The sequence below is a fragment of the Capra hircus genome, chromosome 8 (assembly GCF_001704415.2).
Source record: "Capra hircus breed San Clemente chromosome 8, ASM170441v1, whole genome shotgun sequence".
NCBI lineage: Eukaryota > Metazoa > Chordata > Mammalia > Artiodactyla > Bovidae > Capra > Capra hircus.
This window is the reverse complement of record NC_030815.1, coordinates 71,409,855-71,430,636: the sequence shown is the minus strand read 5'-3', so window position 1 is coordinate 71,430,636 and position 20,782 is coordinate 71,409,855.

Sequence of the window (20,782 nt, the reverse complement as noted above, 5' to 3'; positions counted from 1 at the left end):
CAAGATCTGATGCTGTAAAGAGCAATATTGCATAGGAACCTGGAATGTCAGGTCCATGAATCAAGGCAAATTGGAAATGGTCAAACAGGAGATGGCAAGAGTGAACGTCAACATTCTAGGAATCAGCGAACTAAAATGGAGTGGGATGGGTGAATTTAACTCAGATGACCATTATATCTACTACTGTGGGCAGGAATCCCTCAGAAGAAATGGAGTAGCCACCATGGTCAACAAAAGAGTCCAAAATGCAGTACTTGGAAGCAATCTCAAAAACAACAGAATGATCTCTGTTCATTTCCAAGGCAAACCATTCAATATCACAGTTATCCAAGTCTATGCCCCAACCAGTAACACTGAAGAAGCTGAAGTTGAACAGTTCTATGAAGACCTACAAGACCTTTTAGAACTAACACCCAAAAAGATGTCCTATTCATTCTAGGGGACTGGAATGCAAAAGTAGGAAGTCAAGAAACACCTGGAGTAACAGGCAAATTTGGCCTTAGAATACAGAATGAAGCAGGGAAAAGGCTAATAGAGTTTTGCCAAGAAGATGCACTGGTCATAGCAAACACCCTCTTCCAACAACACAAGAGAAGACTCTACACATGGACATCACCAGATGGTCAACGCAGAAATCAGATTGATTCTATTCTTTGCAGCCAAAGATGGAGAAGCTCTATACAGTCAGCAAAAACAAGACCAGGAGCTGACTGTGGCTCAGATCATGAACTCCTTATTACCAAGTTCAGACTCAAATTGAAGAAAATAGGGAAAACCGTTAGATCATTCAGATATGACCTAAATCAAATCCCTTATGATTATACAGTGGAAGTGAGAAATAGATTTAAGGGACTAGATCTGATAGATAGATGCCTGATGAACTATGGAATGAGGTTCGTGACATTTACGGGAGACAGGGATCAAGACCATCCCCATGGAAAAGAAATGCAAAAAAAGCCAAGTGGCCATCTGGGGAGGCATTAAAATTGCTGTCAAAAGAAGAGAGGCAAAAAGCAAACGAGAAAAGGAAAGATATAAGCATCTGAATGCAGAGTTCCAAAGAATAGTAAGGAGAGATAAGAAAACCTTCTTCAGTGATCAATGCAAAGAAATAGAGGAAAAGAACAGAATGGGAAAGACTAGAGATCTCTTTAAGAAAATCAGAGATACCAACTGAACATTTCATGCAAAAATGGGCTCGATAAAAGACAGAAATGGTCTGGACCTAACAGAAGCAGAAGATATTAAGAAGAGGTGGCAAGAATACACAGAAGAACTGTACAAAAAAAGATCTTCACAACCCAGATAATCACGATGGTGTGATCACTCACCTAGAGGCAGACATCTTGGAATGTGAAGTCAAGTGAGCCTTAGAAAGCATCACTATGAACAAAGCTAGTGGAGGTGATGGAATTCCAGTAGAGCTGTTTCAAATCCTGAAAGATGATGCTGTGAAAGTGCTGCACTCAATATGCCAGCAAATTTGGAAAACTCAGCAATGGTCACAGGACTGGAAAAGGTCAGTTTTCATTCCAATCCCAAAAAAAGGCAATGCCAAAGAAAGCTCAAACTACCGCACAATTGTACTCATCTCACGTGCTAGTAAAGTAATGCTCAAAATTCTCCAAGCCAGGCTTCAGCAATACGTGAACCGTGAACTTCCTGATGTTCAAGCCGGTTTTAGAAAAGGCAGAGGAACCAGAGATCAAATTGCCAACATCCGCTGGATCATCAAAAAAGCAAGAGAGTTCCAGAAAAACATCTATTTCTGCTTTGTTGACTATGCCAAAGCCTTTGACTCTGTAGATCACAATAAACTGTGGAAAATTCTTCAAGAGATGGGAATACCAGACCACCTGACCTGCCTCCTGAGAAATCTGTATGCAGGCCAGGAAGCAACAGTTAGAACTGGACATGGAACAACAGACTGGTTCCAAATAGGAAAGGAGTCTGTCAAGGCTGCATATTGTCCCCCTGCTTATTTAACTTCTATGCAGAGTACATCATGAGAAATGCTGGACTGGAAGAAACACAAGCTGGAATCAAGACATCCAGGAGAAATATCAATAACCTCAGATATGCAGATGATACCACCCTTATGGCAGAAAGTGAAGAGGAGCTAAAATTCCTCTTGATGAAAGCGAAAGAGCAAAAAAGTTGGCTTAAAGCTCAACATTCAGAAAATGAAGATCATGGCATCCGGTCCCATCACTTCATGGGAAATAGATGGGGAAACAGTGGAAACAGTGTCAGACTTTATTTTTTGGGCTCCGAAATCACTGCAGATGGTGACTGCAGCCATGAAATTAAAAGATGCTTACTCCTTGGAAGAAAAGTTATGACCAATCTAGATAGTATATTCAATAGCAGAGACATTACTTTGCCAACTAAGGTCCGTCTAGTCAGGGCTATGGTTTTTCCAGTGGTCATGTATGGATGTGAGAGTTGGACTGTGAAGAAGGTGGAGTGCCAAAGAATTGATGCTTTTGAAGTGTGGTGTTGGAGAAGACTCTTGAGAGTCCCTTGGACTGCAAGGAGATCCAACTACTCCATTCTGAAGGAGATCAACCCTGGGATTTCTTTGGAAGGAATGATGCTAAAGCTTAAGCTCCAGTACTTTGGCCCCCTCATGTGAAGAGTTGACTCATTGGAAAAGACTCTGAAGCTGGGAAGGATTGGGGGTAGGAGGAGAAGGGGATGACCGAGGATGAGATGGCTGGATGGCATCACTGACTCGATGGACCTGAGTCTGAGTGAACTCCAGGAGATGGTGATGGACAGGGAGGCCTGGCATGCTGCAATTCATGGGGCTGCAAAGAGTCGGACATGACTGAGCGACTTAACTGAACTGAACTACTAGATCTCACTTCAGCAGAAGGCACCATTGTCCTTAACACCCATTTTATCTCCCAGTCATCCCCAGATATCAGAAAGAAACTGAAAAAGGCAGAAGAAAGCCCTCAAACCCCTCAACAAGACCTTTTAATTTTAGTCTTTAAGATTTTCAATAACCGGGAAGAATAGGCAAAGCTAGAGAAGGCCCAACAAAATCAGGCCAAATGCTACCTTTTAGCACTGCCCTACCTGGCTCCAAGCCTCCAACAACCAATAAGGAAAGGAAGCCACCTGGGCCCTGCTTCAAATGTGGTAAAGAAGACCATTTAGCCCACTCATGCCTAAAGCCAAGGCCTGCTTCAGGTCCATGTCCCATCTGTGGTATAAAGGGACATTGGAAGGTCCACTGCCAAATCTCCTTCCAGGAATCCAAACATCCCCTCCTGCTCCTGAGCAGGAGTCCTCTGACTCAGCTCTGCCCAGACTCCTTGGACTTACTGCTGAAGTCTGAAGTTACCCAGCCCAGGTTCCAACTCTCATCACGTCTAAGGAGCCCAGGGTAACTCTTACACAGTGGCAGATAAGCCGGTCTCTTTTCTTATTGACATAGGGCCTCTTAATCTGCTATGCTTGCCTACTCCGGAAAAACCAAGGTCTCTCAGGTCTCTCTTATGGGGATTGATGGTCTACTATCTACACCATGAATAACCGAGCCTCTACCTTGCACACTTCAAGATACCTCATTTTCCCATTGTTTTCTCATACTCCCTAAATGCCCCACTCTTATTCTTGGGAGAGACTTTCTCTCAAAATTCAAAGCCTCTGTTACTATCCCAAGCTCACCCTCTGATCTAGCCTGGCTACTGCTCCTCATCCCCACCTCCTCTTCCCCTGCCCCATTGCCCTCTTTGTCCATAAACCCCATAGTCTGGGATACAGATAACCCATCTGTTGCTTCTCACCATGATCTAAATCATATCCATCTCAAAGACCCCCTATGTTCCTGTCAGGCAAGTGTATGCTCCTCAGTTCTGTCTCGGCACAACAAAGATTTGGAGTGATGGACATTAAAGCCCTCAGCGTGTCACAGCTCTCGGGTCTTGGGCAAACCATGTTATAGCTCTTAGACAAATCAGTGTTACAGCTCTATTTTATTTAGAAGATAGCAGGAGAATCCATCCTCGAAGTGTGGGGGCATGTCAACCCAAAGACGCGAAGAGAAGAGAGTGGAGGAGTGCGCCAGTGTGGGAAAGAGAGAGAGAGAGAGAGCCCTTTGGCTCCTCTTTTTATATGTTTCCCCCTCCCCCTGGGCCTGCCCTGTGCAAATTGGGCTAGCCAGGAGTGCTGTTTGTTCTCCCTGAAGTCCTCACTCCAGTCCTCTGACCTTCCTTTGTTCTATTTTCGCAGGCTTTTCCCCTCCTTGTCTTTTAGCCACCGCCATTTTGGACTCCTGTTTCCTGTTCTAACTACCTAACAGTTCCCCAATCAACCACAACACCCTATCTCCCATAAACATCAACAAGGGTTAAAGCCTATCATCACTAAACTCCTACATCAGGGCCTCTTGAACCCAACTCACTCTCCCTATAACATATATATCCTACCTGTCAAAAAGCTAAATGGCTCCTATTGCCTGGTCCAGGACCTGAGACTTATCCATTTGGCTGTTATCCCCATATACCCAGTAGTTCCAAATCCCTATTCTCTCTCTCATTCCCTCTTCCACTACCCACTTCACTGTTCTAGACCTCAAAGATGTCTTCTTTACTATTCCTTTACACCTAGACTCTCAAGACCTCTTTGCTTTTACCTGGACTGATCCAGACAATCATTGCTCCCAGCGATTGACATGGACAGTCCTCCCAAAAGGCTTTCGTGATAGCCCTCATTTCTTCGGCCAAGCTGTAGCATCAGACCTAACCTCTCTTGACCTTACTCCAAGTACTGTCCTCTAATATGTGGACAATCTCCTCCTTTGTAGTCCTTCACTTACATACTCTCAACAACACACTATATACAACTTCTCAATTTTCTAGCTGATTGAGGCTATTGAGTATCTCCCAGCAAGGTTCAGCTCTCTCTTCCTAGAGTCATCTGTCTTGAAGTCCTTTTAACACCAATGAAAAGATATATTACTACCAATAGAAAGTCCCCTCTATCCACCCTACCACTCTCTACATCAAAACCAGAGATCCAGTCCTTCTTGGGGTTAGCTGGATATCTATGCCTCTGGATTCCTAATTTCATCCTCTTGGCACAACCCCTATATCAAGCCACCCGAGGAGCTCTTTCAGATCCTCTAAAGTTAAAATCAAATATCCGCTCAGCCTTTAACAGCCTTAAGCAAGCCATTCTCTCAGCCCCAGCTCTAACACTTCCTGACATTTCTCGCTCCTTTATACTCTACACTACTGAGAGACAAAATTGCCCTAGGAGTTTTGAGACAAAATCAGGGCCTCTCTTTCACCCCTGTCGCTTACCTGTCAAAGCGCTTGTATACCACAATTCAAGGATGGCCACTCTGCCTACATGCTCTGGCAGCAGCTGCACACCTCGCTCAGAAAAGCAAAAAGCTCACTTTCGGAGCACCCACTGTCATTCGCTCACCACATGACTTTAAGGACTTACTTTCTCACAAATCCATGACCCTTCTATCTCCTTCACGCATTCAACTAATTCACGTCACCCTTCTCAAATCTCCCGAGTTTTCCTTTGAACGCTGTCCTACTCTCAACCTTGCCACACTTATCCCTAATTCTTCTGAGCTCCCCCATCCACACTTGCAAAGAGGCATGAGAAGACCTGATGCCCCATTTCTCCCACATTTCCTCAACCCCTTTAAATAACCCTGACTTTACTTGGTATATTGATGGTAGCTGCACTACAACATCAGAAGGAAAAAAAAGTAGCTGGATATGCAATGGTCTCTGATATCAAAATTATTGAATCTCAACCTCTCCCCTTGGGAAACTCTTCCCAAAAGGCAGAAGTTATTGCCTAACTTGAGCCCTTACCCTCACAACTAACAAGACAGCAAATATATACACTGACTCTAAATATATTTTCCACGTCATACACTCATATGCTGTCATATGGAAGGAACAAGGGCTCCTATCTACTAAAGGCTCTTCCATAACTAACTCCCCACTTATACTCCAACTTTTAAAAGCAGGTAACATGCCAGTTGAAGTAGGCATCATGCATTGCCGAGGTCACCAGGTGGCCTCAAACTCCAGTTCACAGGGCAATGATGCCTCAGACAGAGAAGCAAAACAAGCCTCACTATGATCATCAACTCAACAACTTATGGTAATCCCCAACATAAAGCTCCTTTACCTCCCTGAAGAAAAATCACAGTTACTACAAGAGGGAGCTCAACCACAAGGAGACTGGTTACGAAAACAGGGCTGCTATATTCTTTCCCAATCTCAGGCCACACAGATTCTTACAGATATTCATTAGGTCCTACACATAGGCACTAAACTTCTTTATCATCTCCTAAGACCTCTTATCACCTATCCTAACTTTGGCCACCTCATGCGAAGAGTTGACTAATTGGAAAAGACTGATTCTGGGAGGGATTGGGGGCAGAAGGAAAAGGGGACGACAGAGAATGAGATGGCTGGATGGCATCACTGACTCGATGGATGTGAGTCTGAGTGAACTCCGGGAGTTGGTGATGGATAGGGAGGCATGGCGTGCTGCAATTCATGGGATCGCAAAGAGTCGGACATGACTGAGCAACTGAACTGAACTGAACTGAACCTCCTTTCACTCCGACATCAAATTACTCACTCTTCCATTATCTGTTCCTCAGTCTCACCACAGGGAGCCCTAAAGCCTATTCCCTCATTCCCATCACATCAGGCTCAAGGACATAACCCAGGAGAGGACTGGCAAATTGACTTCACTCACATGCCTCCAACATGAAAAATAAAACTCATGCTCACTCTAGTAGACAATTTTCAGTGTGGATTGAGGCTTTTCCTATGAGATCAGAAACTGCCTAAGAGATAACACAGTTTGTCATATGAGAAATCATCCTTTGCTTTGGCTTCCCACTCTCTCTCGAATCCGATAATGGGCCAGCTTTTATCTCCCAAATCACTCAACAGGTAGCCCAATCCCTTGGCATAATCTGGAAATTACATATTCCTTACTGACCCCAGTCCTCAGGAAAAGTAGCAAAGGCAAATTTTATTCTCAAAATACACCTAAACATACTCTCTCTAGAACTGCAAAGGCCATGGACTGAACTCCTTCCCATGGCTTTGGCTCACCACAGGGCCCATCTCTCCTCAGTCCTTTTGAGCATCCGAGGTCAGGGGCAGTAGCCAGGAGTGCCAGCCTATGATGGCACAGGAGCAGCCAAGAGGAGCTACCCCCCGCCCGATGCCAGGAGCGGTGGCTGAGAGGAGCAATCCCGCGTCCAAGGAGTGGTATCTGTGTGGGGAGGGCTGAGAGGAGCTACTCCACACTTAAGGTCAGGGGGGTGGCAGTGAGGAGATACCCCTCGTCCAAGGTAAAGAGCAGCAGCTGCACTTTGCTGGAGCAGCCGTGAAGAGATACCCCACATCCAAGGTAAGAGAAACCCAAGTAAGACGGTAGATGTTGCGAGAGGCATCAGAGGGCAGTGACACTGAAACCATAATCACAGAAAACTAGTCAGTCTAATCACATGGACCACAGCCTTGTCTAACTCAATGAAACTAAGCCATGCCCGATGGGGCCACTCAAGACGGGTGGGTCATGGTGGAGAGGTCTGACAGAATGTGGCCCACTGGAGAAGGGAATGGCAAACCACTTCAGTATTCTTGCCTTGAGAACCCCATGAACAGTATGAAAAGACAAAATGATAGGATACTGAAAGAGAAACTCCCCAGGTAAGCAGGTGCCGAATATGCTACTGGAGATGAGTGGAGAAATAACTCCAGAAAGAATGAAGGGATGGAGCCAAAACAAAAACAATACCCAGCTGTGGATGTGACTGGTGATAGAAGCAAGGTCTGATGCTGTAAAGAGCAATATTGCATAGGAACCTGGAATGTCAGGTCCATGAATCAAGGCAAATTGGAAGTGGTCAAACAGGAGATGGCAAGAGTGAACGTCAACATTCTAGGAATCAGCGAACTAAAATGGAGTGGAATGGGTGAATTTAACTCAGATGACCATTATATCTACTACTGTGGGCAGGAATCCCTCAGAAGAAATGGAGTAGCCATCATGGTCAACAAAAGAGTCTAAAATGCAGTACTTGGATGCACTCTCAAAAACGACAGGAAGATCTCTGTTTGTTTCCAAGGCAAACCATTGAATATCACAGTAATCCAAGTCTAAGCCACAACCAGTAACGCTGAAGAAACTGAAGTTGAACAGTTCTATGAAGACCTACAAGACCTTTTAGAACTAACACCCAAAAAAGATGCCTTTTCATTCTAGGGGACTGGAATGCAAAAGTAGGAAGCCAAGAAACACCTGGAGTAACGGGCAAATTTGGCCTTGGAATGCGGAATGAAGCAGGGAAAAGGCTAATAGAGTTTTGCCAAGAAAATGCACTGGTCATAGCAAACACCCTCTTCCAACAACACAAGAGAAGACTCTACACATGGACATCACCAGATGGTCAACACCAAAATCAGGTTGATTCTATTCTTTGCAGCAAAAGATGGAGAAGCTCTATACAGTCAGCAAAAACAAGACCAGGAGCTGACTGTGGCTCAGATCATGAACTCCTTATTGCCAAATTCAGACTTAAATTGAAGAAAGCAGGGAAAATCGCTAGACCATTCAGGTATGACCTCAATCAAATCCCTTATGATTATACAGTGAAAGTGAGAAATAGATTTAAGGGACTAGATCTGATAGACAGAGTGCCTAATGAACTACGGATGGAGGTTTGTGACATTGTACAGGAGACAGGGATCAAGACCATCCCCATGGAAAAGAAATGCAAAAAAGCAAAATGGCTGTCTGGGGAGGCATTACAAATAGCTGTGAAAAGAAGAGAAGTGAAAAGCAATGGAAAAAAGGAAAGATATAAGCATCTGAATGCAGAGTTCCAAAGAAAAGCAAGGAGAGATAAGAAAGCCTTCCTCAGAGATCAATGCAAAGAAATAGAGGAAAAGAACAGAATGGGAAAGACTAGAGATCTCTTCAAGAAAATTAGAGATACCAAGGGAACATTTCATGCAAAGATGGGCTCGATAAAGGACAGAAATGGTCTGGACCTAACAGAAGCAGAAGATATTAAGAAGAGGCAGCAAGAATACACAGAAGAACTGTACAAAAAAGATCTTCACGACCCAGATAATCACAATGGTGTGATCACTCACCTAGAGGCAGACATCTTGGAATGTGAAGTCAAGTGGGCCTTAGAAAGCATCACTACGAACAAAGCTAGTGGAAGTGATGGATTTTCAGTTGAGCTATTTCAAATCCTGAAAGATGATGCTATGAAAGTGCTGCATTCAATATGTCAGCAAATCTGGAAAACTCAGCAGTGGCCACAGGACTGGAAAAGGTCAGTTTTCATTCCAATCCCAAAGAAAGGCAATGCCAAAGAATGCTCAAACTACCGCACAACTGCACTCATCTCACATGCTAGTAAAGTAATGCTCACAATTCTCCAAGCCAGGCTTCAGCAATACGTGAACCGTGAACTTCCTGATGTTCAAGCTAGTTTTAGAAAAGGCAGAGGAACCAGAGATCAAATTGCCAACATTCGCTGGATCATGGAAAAAGCAAGAGAGTTTCAGAAAAACATCTATTTCTGCTTTATCGGCTATGCCAAAGCCTTTGACTGTGTGGATCACAATAAACTGTGGAAAATTCTGAAAGAGATGGGACTACCAAACCACCTGACCTGCCTCTTGAGAAATCTGTATGTAGATCAGGAAACAACAGTTAGAACTGGACATGGAACAACAGACTGGTTCCAAATAGGAAAAGGAGTACGTCAAGGCTGTATATTGTCCCCCTGCTTATTTAACTTCTATGCAGAGTACATCATGAGAAACGCTGGGCTGGAAGAATCACAAGCTGGAATCAAGACATCCAGGAGAAATATCAATAACCTCAGATATGCAGATGACACCACCCTTACGGCAGAAAGTGAAGAAAAACTAAAGAGCCTCTTGATGAAAGTGAAAGAGGAGAGTGAAAAAGTTGGCTTAAAGCTCAACATTCAGAAAATGAAGATCATGGCATCTAGTACCATCATGTCATGGGAAATAGATGGGGAAACAGTGGAAATAGTGTCAGACTTTATTTTGGGGGGCTCCAAAATCACTGCAGATGGTGATTGCAGCCATGAAATTAAAAGACGCTTACTCCTTGGAAGAAAAGTTATGACCAACCTAGATAGCATATTCAAAAGCAGAGACATTACTTTGCCAACAAAGGTCTGTCTAGTCAAGGCTTTGGTTTTTCCTGTGGTCATGTATGGAAGTGAGAGTTGGACTGTGAAGAAAGCTGAGCGCTGAAGAATTGATGCTTTTCAACTGTGGTGTTGGAGAAGACTCTTGAGAGTCCCTTGGACTGCAAGGAGATCCAATCAGTCCATTCTGAGGGAGATCAGTCCTGGGTGCTCTTTGAAAGGAATGATGCTAAAGCTGAAACTCGAGTACTTTGGCCACCTCATTTGAAGAGTTGACTCATTGGAAAAGACTCTGATTCTGGGAGGGATTGGGGGCAGGAGGAGAAGGGGACGACAGAGGATGAGATGGCTGCGATGGCATCACCGGCTCGATGGATGTGAGTTTGAGTGACCTCTGGGAGTTGGTGATGGACAGGGAGGCCTGGCATGCTGCAATTCATGGGGTTGCAAAGAGTCGGACATGACTGAGTGACTGAACTGAACTGAACTGATGCTTATTTTTGGAGGAAGCCTCCTGTTTCTACAGCAATAAATCAGACATTGTAAAGGAAGTTGCAAGCAATCTGACAGACAGGGCTCAAGAATATGTCAATGCCTCAGTAATTCATGGGAAAACTGGTTAAGCAATTGGAATTGGATGCCCTGGGTCCTACCTTTTCTAGACCCTCTCCTTCTATTACACTTACTCTAATTTTCAGCCCATGTTTAATGTGTCTTTTTTCAAAATTTATTCAGGACTGCTTACTAGCCTTCACCAAACAAACTATCCATGAGCTAACTAACTCAGATTATCTAAGTCAGATCATCAAAAACATCAACCCCACACAAAACCTCTACCCACATTCCAGCCTTTTCTTATGTCACCCTCATGATGTCCCTGTCCCACAGGAAGCAGTTACAGAGGATTGACCTTAGGCCCTTATCCTAAATCAAAAAGGCTAGAATGATAGGGCCCGCATGGAGCCTCATTGATAAGATGGCTCATTATGTCAACCTTGCAAACCAATAATAAAATCACAGTGATCCGTGAGACTGACCAAATTGCCCAAATGGCACGCTGTTTTCTCACTGATGTCTATCTTCTCAAAGCTGCAGGACCTGCCAGATTACAGAACTCCAGCTATGTGACCATCCCTTCAGATAACTTTTCACTGATGGGGTAGAAGAAAGACCCTGATAGAAAGGGAGGACGCTGGTTCTCCTTAAGCACCAGTCACCCTCTCTTTTCCCTCTAATAAATTTCCCTTTTCTGGCCTGACTGCTGCGCTTCCTCTCTTTTTCTCTGCACTCATCTTACACATCCTAGCTTTGAAAACTTCAGTCCACACAAAAATATAACTCTTTTCTTCATGCTTGTCAAAACTTGGAAATAACCAAGTTGTTCTTTAGTATGTAAATGGATAAATACACTGTGATTTCCATCCAGACAATGGAATATTATTCAGGGCCAAAAAAAAAAAAAAAAAAGATATCAAGCATGAAAAGATAGGAAAATGCCTTAAATACACATTACTATTGAAAGAGTGTAAGGAACCAATTTGAAAAAGTTACATACTATATGAGTCTAACTGTATATATGATATTTACAGTGAAAGAAAGCAGATCAGTGATTGCCTGGAACCTGGGGGAGAGGAGGCTTGGGATTGACTGGAAGATGGGCATAAAGGATGGGGAATGGAAATGCTCTGTATGTTGATTGTGATGACGTTTGTCAAAATTCATTGAAATAGATCCTTAAAGTAAGTACATTTTATTGTATGCAAATTGTACCTCTATAAAATTGTGTGAAACTACAAAGGGGACAGACGTAGAAAGGGAAATAGAAACTAGAGAAGGGTGCTATCTATCCACTCAAAGAATGGGTGAAAGTGAAGTGAAGTCGCTCAGTCGTGTCCGACTCTGCGACCCCATGGACTGTAGCCCACAAGGCCCCTCTGTCCATGGGATTCTCCAGGCAAGAATACTGGAGTGGGTTGCCATTTCCTTCTCCAGGGGATCTTCCCGACCCAGGGATCGAACCCAGGTCTCCTGCATTGCAGGCAGATGCTTTAACCTCTGAGCCACCAAAGAATGGGTAAATGTTTGCAAATATTTGTCCATCTAATGGTCACTAAGTCACTCATCACCATATCCTCAGGAAAATATAGGTGAAACCCAGAGACACCTCTTGGGTTGCTTCCATGTTTCAACACATAAAGCTGTCTACTTTATACTGGGATTTCAATGGCCAGAAAAAAATTACCTGTTATTTGCTCATTTTTTTCTAGAAGTTTTCATGTTCTAGCAGTATTTAGCTGTTTTCCATAGGAGAGACCAGCAAGGGACTAGGAAGTATATACTTTGTTTCTGACAGCAGGTGTCAGGATTGCCTAATAAAAGAAAAGCATATTCAAAGTTTTTTATTTTTATTTTTTAACACAAAAGAGAAAGGGACTAATCACCTTGATGTAGCCCATCAGGCTCCTCCATCCATGGGGTTCTGCAGGCAAAAATACTGGAGTGGGTTACCATTTCCTTCTCCAGGGGATCTTCCTGACCCAGGGATTGAACCCATGTCTCCCGCATTGCAGGCAGACGCTTTAATCTCTGAGTCACCAGGGAAGACCTAAAATATATGCAGCTAGTATCATTAACACATTGTGAAATTTGACATGAGTGCATTGCCCTCAGTGGCAAGTATACTGGTAAGCTATAGCATTGATTTAATAACAGTTGTTAGAATCTGCCTGCCAAAGCAGGAGCCACAGGAGACACAGGTTCGATCCCTGGGTCTGGGAGGTCCTCTGGAGGAGGAAATGGCAACCCACTCCAGTGTTCTTGCCTGGAGTATCCCCACGGAAAGAGGATCCTGGCGGGCTACAGTCCATGAGGTTACAAAGAGTCGGACACGACTGAGCATGCACATTGAAGGGAAAAAGGAAACACTGCCTCATCAAATGTGTTTATGTAAAAAATTACATCCATGTATACTACGAGCAGTATCTCAACTTCAGAAATGTTAAAGTGTAGAAGGATGTTACCCTTAGTACAAAGGAAATATGGTTCCTAACCACATGCTATTTGCAAGCGGCAGGTGCGTTGCATCCCGCCACTGCCTCCCCATGTCCCAGACATCTACCCAACTCAGTTTCCTCTGCGCAGAGCCTAATTGTGGAGGGTGCCTACCAAGCATCATTATACTTGCTGGCCAATGCTTTAAGAAAACAATAGAGAAGTTTGAGGCCACAGGGTCTGGGATGGTGAAGAATGGTGGTGGCCCCAGTATTTGCTGGCGGACACAGGAGGCGGTACACTCCTTTCCATTTATATTTTGGTGTGATTCAGAAGAGAATGGGCTTCTCAGGTAGCGATAGTGGTAGAGAACCCATCACCAGTGCAGGAGATGTAAGAGACAGGGGTTTGATTCCTGGGTTGGGAAGATCCCCTGGAGGAGGGTATGGCAACCCTCTAGTTGCCATGTTGCCAATACTCCACTCCAGTATTCTTGCCTGGAGAATTCCATGGACACAGGAGCCTGGCAGGCTGCAGTCCATAGGGTCACAAAGAGTCAGACACAAATGAAGCTACTTAGCACACAAGAAGGAAATAAATAATTTTCTCTGCTGTCTGAAAAAGGAGCCCACAGCAGGTGCCTGCTGTTTTTTCCCTTGGCCTACAGTAGGAACTCAATAAGTAGAGGGAAAATAAACTAGCTAGCAATCTCCTCACAATGACCACCCGAAGCCTGCAACAGACTTTGATAAACTGTATCTCCCAATGTTCAGCGGAAGCTTTTATTTTTCTTTGCTCACTTTCTTGGAGAAGGCTTTACTATTGAATACTACTTGTTTGCATTTCTTTTTTTTTTTAAAGTAAATTAGCCCCTAATTTTTCTTGTAGCTGAGCTGTGAAAAATATCCTAGCATATCCCAGACATGAGTCCATCTTCCTCAGACTTACTATTTCTTCTGTTCTGTTTATTTATGAAGGAAAAAAATATTGCCCTAAAAAATCAAATATCAAAACATGTTCATGCTCAGTTGCACCCAACTCTTTATGACCCCATGGGCTGTAGCCCACCAGGCTCCCTTGTCCATGGGATTCTCCAGGCAAGAAAACTGGAGTGGGTTGCCATTTCCTTTGCCAGGGGATCTTTCCAATCCAGGGATCGAACCCAAGCTCCTGTATTGGCAGGTGGATTCTTTACCACTGAGTCACCTGGGGCCTATAACCCAATTTAAAAAATAAATAAAGTTCAGACCAAAAGTAGAACCAAGATACCAGCTTCCTCATTCAACAGTTAACCAGAGAGCAGTTTGTTCTATTGAACTGAATGGATAAAGCTTGGCCAGGGAGGCAGCTTTCAATCCCACACAGTGGATAAACTTTGTCAAGATGACTTGAAGGAAATGCAGATTGGACCCGTAATTGAGGCTGCAAGAAGGCCTTAATTCAGGGACGGATGCTAGGTAATTGTGGAAGTATATTTCTTCTCTCTGCTGTTGTAACAAGGTCACGTATGCTTCACGAGCACACCGAGGGTCGGCAGTAAAGGTATTGTCTCAGGATCATAGAAGCGCTGAGGATTTCCTAGATTAACGGCGGATTTCTACATAGGCTCTGCTGCTATATATATTTTGGCCACACGAGGGCGCACAAAGTCCTAAGTGTTGTCCACAACTTGGCAAGCAGGCTTTAAGTCCGCAACCCACGGCCCTGCCTGGGTCCCTCTTTAAGCTTCCAGACTTCAAATTAAAGTCCACTCGCCCTTCTCCAGAAGTCTTCTGGTTTTTTTTGTTTTTGTTTTTGTTTTCTCAGATGCAGGAGAAAAGTAGAATAGACGGAGATGCAAGAATAGGAAAAGGCAGGAAATCCTTGCTCCGGGAGGTCCTGCCAATCACCTTTCCTTGGAGAGCCCCGTCCACTCTGCTCTGTGTCCCCGAAGCCAGGCTGAGCAAATCTGCTGTCTGTTCCCTGTCACTGGAAGCCCGTTCCTTGTCCAGAGCATTCCTGAAAGAGAATGTCCTGCAGGGGAGTAAGCGGCTTTCCTGGAAATTTACAGGGAGGACCCTCGCGGACAGTTCTTAGACGGGATTTTTATTGATGAATAGAAAAGTTATGACCAACCTAGACAGCATATTAAAAAGTAGAGACATCACTTTGCCAACAAAGGTCCAACTAGTCAAAGCTATGGTTTTTCCAGTAGTCATGTATGGATATGAGAGTTGGACTATAAAGAAAGCTGAACACCATAAAATTGATGCTTTTGAACTGGGTGTTGGAGAAGACTCTTGAGAGTCCCTTGGACTGAAAGGAGATCAAACCCGTCCAACCTAAAAGGAATCAATCCTGACTATTCATTGGAAGGACTAATGCTGAAGTTGAAACTCCAATACTTTGGCCACCTGATGCATTGAACTGACTCATTTGAAAAGATCCTGATGCTGGGAAAGATTGAAGACAGGAGGAGAACAGGACAACAGTATGAGATGGTTGGATGGCATCACTGACTCAATGGACATGAGTTTGAGTAAAGTCCAGAACTTGGTGATGGACAGGGAGGCCTGGCATGCTGTGGTCCCTGGGGTCACCAAGAGTCAGACACGACTGAGTGACTGAACTGAACTGAACTGAAGCATCAGAAATTGAGGAAGAAACATTAATAGGTAATAACTTAAATAAGTTATCAGCTTTTTTATTATGAATTAATAAGGTAATAATAAAATGAAATCCCTCCCAGTGAAATAAAGGGGAGGCCCAAGGGGAGTGGGAAAAGTACAGAAGATTTCCAGTCCTGGGTCTTCCCTGGAGGTTCAGTGGTTAAGCCTAGCAATGCAGGGGATTCAGCTTCCATCTCTGGTCAGGGAGCTAAGATCCCGCATGCTTCAGTGACTAAGAAAATAAGCCATAAAAGAGAATTAATATTGTAACAAATTCAAGAAAGACTTTGTAAATGGTCTACATCAAAAAATCAATTTTAAAAAATGCAGTCCTTTGGCTGATGTTTGTCAAAAGAACAGTGCCCCTCTGTGGGAAGACAGCTATGTATGTTTGCTTTTTATAGAGCTATTTATCTCTTCCCATTATGAAGATTATAGTAAAGTGTTTTTTGTTTTTTTTTTGAAAAGAACTTTTGTTAGCTCTGCTAAGGGAAACTCAAGAAGGAAGGTATTATTTTTCATTATTTAAGGTTAGCTTGTAACAAGGGAGGAATAACTATATCAGGAATTTTCATGGAGCATCAGAAGAAGGAAAATGAATGAGTCCAGCCCAGGAGGACAGTTGGGGCTCCAACATATTGGAAGAAGTTATGCAATGCCTCCTATGTAATGGATTCGATTCCTTATAAGCAGTCTCTGTAAAGCTGAACTAACCATGTAAAATTCTAATTTGATTCCACAGCACTGATCTTTCAAACCTTGATTCTCCCTCTCAGTGTCCTCCTATCTGTCCCTTGATCCTAATTTCTCACTGCTTTCTTAAATTCCATGGATATCATTCTCCCTGAGAAAACAGTACTCTTTTTTTTCCATTCCCAAGATGGATATGGGAAGACTCTCCCTTTTACAGGTTTATCTTTCTTGGATTATTGTCATTAGTCTAGGAAGTTGCCAAAATCCCGATTAGTTTTATTTCAGAAATTCAAAGTTCTGTCCATTTTAGCCAGTCTCTCAGTTCAGTTCAGTCGCTCAGTCGTGTCCGACTCTTTGCGATCCCATGAATCGCAACACGCCAGGCTTCCCTGTCCATCACCATCTCCCCGAGTTCACTCAGACTGACGACCATCGAGTCCGTGATGCCATCCAGCCACCTCATCCGCGGTCATCCCCTTCTCCTCCTGCCCCCAATCCCTCCCAGCATCAGAGTGTTTTCCAATGAGTCAACTCTTCACATGAGGTGGCCAAAGTACTGGAGCTTCAGCTTTAGCATCATTCCTTCCAAAGAACACCCAGGACTGATCTCCTTCAGAATGGACTGGTTGGATCTCCTGGCAGTCCAAGGGACTCTCAAGAGTCTTCTCCAACACCATAGTTCAAACGCATCAATTCTTTGGCGCTCAGCCTTCTTCACAGTCCAGCTCTCACTTCCATACATGACCACTGGAAAAACCATAGCCTTGACTAGACGGACCTTAGTCGGCAAAGTAATGTCTCTGCTTTTGAATATACTATCTAGATTGGTCATAACTTTTCTTCCAAGGAGTAAGCATCTTTTAATTTCATGGCTGCAGTCACCATCTGCAGTGATTTTGGAGCCCCCCCAAAATAAAGTCTGACACTATTTCTACTGTTTCCCCGTCTATTTCCCATGAAGTGATGGGACCGGATGCCATGATCTTCGTTTTCTGAATGTTGAGCTTTAAGCCAACTTTTTCACTCTCCTCTTTCACTTTCATCAAGAGGCTTTTTAGCTCCTCTTCACTTTCTGCCATAAGGGTGGTGTCATCTGCATATCTGAGGTTATTGATATTTCTCCCGGCAATCTTGATTCCAGCTTGTGTTTCTTCCAGTCCAGCGTTTCTCATGATGTACTCTGCATATAAGTTATATAAGCAGGGTGACTAAGGCAATGGCACCCCACTCCAGTACTCTTGCCTGGTAAATGGACGGCGGAGCCTGGTAAACTGCAGTCCATGGGATCTCTAAGAGTCCAACAGGATTCATCGACTTCCCTTTCACTTTTCACTTTCATGCATTGGAGATGGAAATGGCACCCACTTCAGTGTTCTTGCATGGAGAATCCCAGGGACGGGGAAGCCTGGTGGGCTGCCATCTATGGGGTTGCACAGAGTCGGACACGACTGAAGCAATGCAGCATCAGCAGCAGCAGGTGGTGGTAAACTTGGGGATGAGCAAAGCTGAATAGATGTGAGTGAAGTGAAGCTGCTCAACCGTGTGTGACACTTTGAGATCCTGTGGACTGTAGCCTACCAGGCTCCTCTGTCCATGGAATTTTCCAGGCGAGAGTATTGGAGTGGGTTGCCTTCTCCAGGGGATCTTCCCAACCTGGGGATCGAACCCAGTCTCCTGCATTGCAGGCAGATGCTTTATCCTGAGCCACCAGGGAAGCCCATAGATGTGAGTAGCGCTCTATGTTTCTGATATTTTGATGCTGGATGGTCAAAATGAAGAATGATTTTTACAGTCATCTAGAACAGAGTGGTAGCCACTGAGAAAGGGTATTTTCTGATACATCCATTGAGGACAGTAGATTTCTTTCCATTCTGTTCTCTCTGACCCTTACCTTTTCCTTCTGGTGAGCTTTTTGTCTTTTTTAATATTTTTTGGTTTTTAAACTTTTGTATTTATTTTAATTTTTTTATTGAAGCATAGTTAATTTAGAATGCTTTGTTAGTTTCAGGGGTAGAACAAAGTGAAACCTGTGTGATTATATGAACTCATTTTTAGAGTCTTTACCCATATAGGCCATTACAGAGTGTTCAGTAGAGCTCTCTGTACTATCCAGTAGGTTCCTACTAGTCATCTATTATATACAGAGTAGTGTGTATGTGTCAATCCCAATCTCCCAATTTATTCCCTCCTGCTTACTCCTTGGTAACCAGGGACCATAGCTCCTCTGTCCTCCACCAGGCTCCTCTGTCCTCCACTGTCTCCCAAAGTTTGCTCAAGTTCATTGCTCCATTAAGTTGGCGATGCTATCTAACCATCTCATCTTCTGCTGCCCACCTCTCCTTTTGCCGTCAATCTTTCCCGGCATCAGGGTCTTTTTCAATAAGTTGGATATTCATATCAGGTCGCCAAAGTGTTGAAGCTTCAGCTTCAGCTACAGTCCTTCCAATGAATATTTAGGGTTGATTTCCTTTAGGATTGACTGATTTGATCTCCTTGCAGTCCAAGGGACTCTCAAGAGTCTTCTCCAGCACCACAGTTCAAAAGCATCAATTCTTTGGGGCTCAGTCTTCTTTATGGTTCAACTCTCACATCCATACATGACTACTGGAAAAACTATAGCTTTGGCTATATGGACCTTTGTTTCCAAAGTGATGTCTCTGTTTTTTTTTTTTTTTTTTTAATTTTTGCAGTATAATTCTATTTATATAAAAATTTTAGTGTGATGGTTAACTTTATGGGTCAGCTTGACTGCACCAACTTGACTGGATGTCATTGGGCCTGGTAAGGCAGATTACCCTCCTTAGGGTAGGTGGGAATCATCTAATCTGTTGAGGATCTGAGTAGAACAAAAGTTGGTGAAAAGAAGAATCTTTGTTTTTTCTTCTTCCTGCTTGCCTGCTCAGACTGGTACATCTCATCTCATTGTCTCCTGCCCTTGGACACCACCAGCTCTCCTGGGTCTCCAACTTGCAATTAGCAGATTTGGGTATTTCTCAGGTTTCATAATTGTTAGCTAATTTCTCCTAACATAAGTAAATCTCTCTTTCTCTTACATAGATACATAGATAGGAAGACGATAGAGACAGACATATATATGTATCTCTTAAAACTTACATTAGAACTCCACGAACACCATGCATACTGTATTCACATTTGCTCACTCTGTGATTTAGATAGATAGATACATATCTATATAGCTCTCTATCTATTTATCTATATCACAGAGTGAATAAATGTAAATATAGGATGTATGATGTTTCTCTGAAGAACTCTAAGTTTTGATATAATTTATTAAATATAGTTTATTTAACATAATTTGTTAAGTTTCTCTGCAGAACTCTAAGTTTTAATATGATATTTAATTGAAAATTTATACAGGCTGGTTTTTTAGTAATGGTTGTTTCACAACAAGTTCATAATATTCCTGATCATTTTAGTAGTTGACACTCATGAACCAGCATGCTACTTGCTAAATCCCTGTAGCTCAAGCTGTTTTATAATAGGAAGCCTCTATCTGTTCATGGAGTGTGGGAGAAATAAGCCTAAAGAAGCCCCTTTTCTTTGGAAGATTTGTGTGGAGTTTCCAAGTGTCTCAGTGGTAAAGAATCTGTCTGCCAATGCAGGAGGTGCAGGAGACATGGGTTCCATTCCTGGGTCAGGAAGGTCCCCTGGAGAAGAAAACGGCAACCCACTCCAGTGTTCTTGCCTGGACAATCCCATGGACAGAAGAACCTGGTGGGCTTCAGTCCATGGGGGTCACAAAAGAATCAGACATGACTGAGCAAATAAGCACACACACACACACACACGTGCACACACACACACAGTGGACAGTTGCGGATATTGACAAGTCATGGCTGCAGCATGGCCACCAGTGACATCAGACATACAGTGTCACTGTAACACTTGTAGAGCCAAAGCCACCAACAACGTGGAGGCAAGGAAGGGGGAGGCAGCCAACACCAGCAAGCAGGGCTTTCTGGAAAGCTGCTTGTTTCAGAAAGTTGCTTGCTTTTACCAGTATGTCTAAGTTCTTGTTCTCCTGACCCAGGCGTCAGTGGAAATTTGAACATATATTTTGAGTAAATTTTTTTTTTAAAAAAACAAACAGTTTAGAGAAACTTCAAAAAGTTTGTGTGACTGGCCTCAAGTCATTTCATTCTGGGCGTTAAAAGAGAATGTGGCCTTTCTCCTCCCCATTACGATGCCTGGCTCTCTGTGGCAGTGCTGTCAAATGACC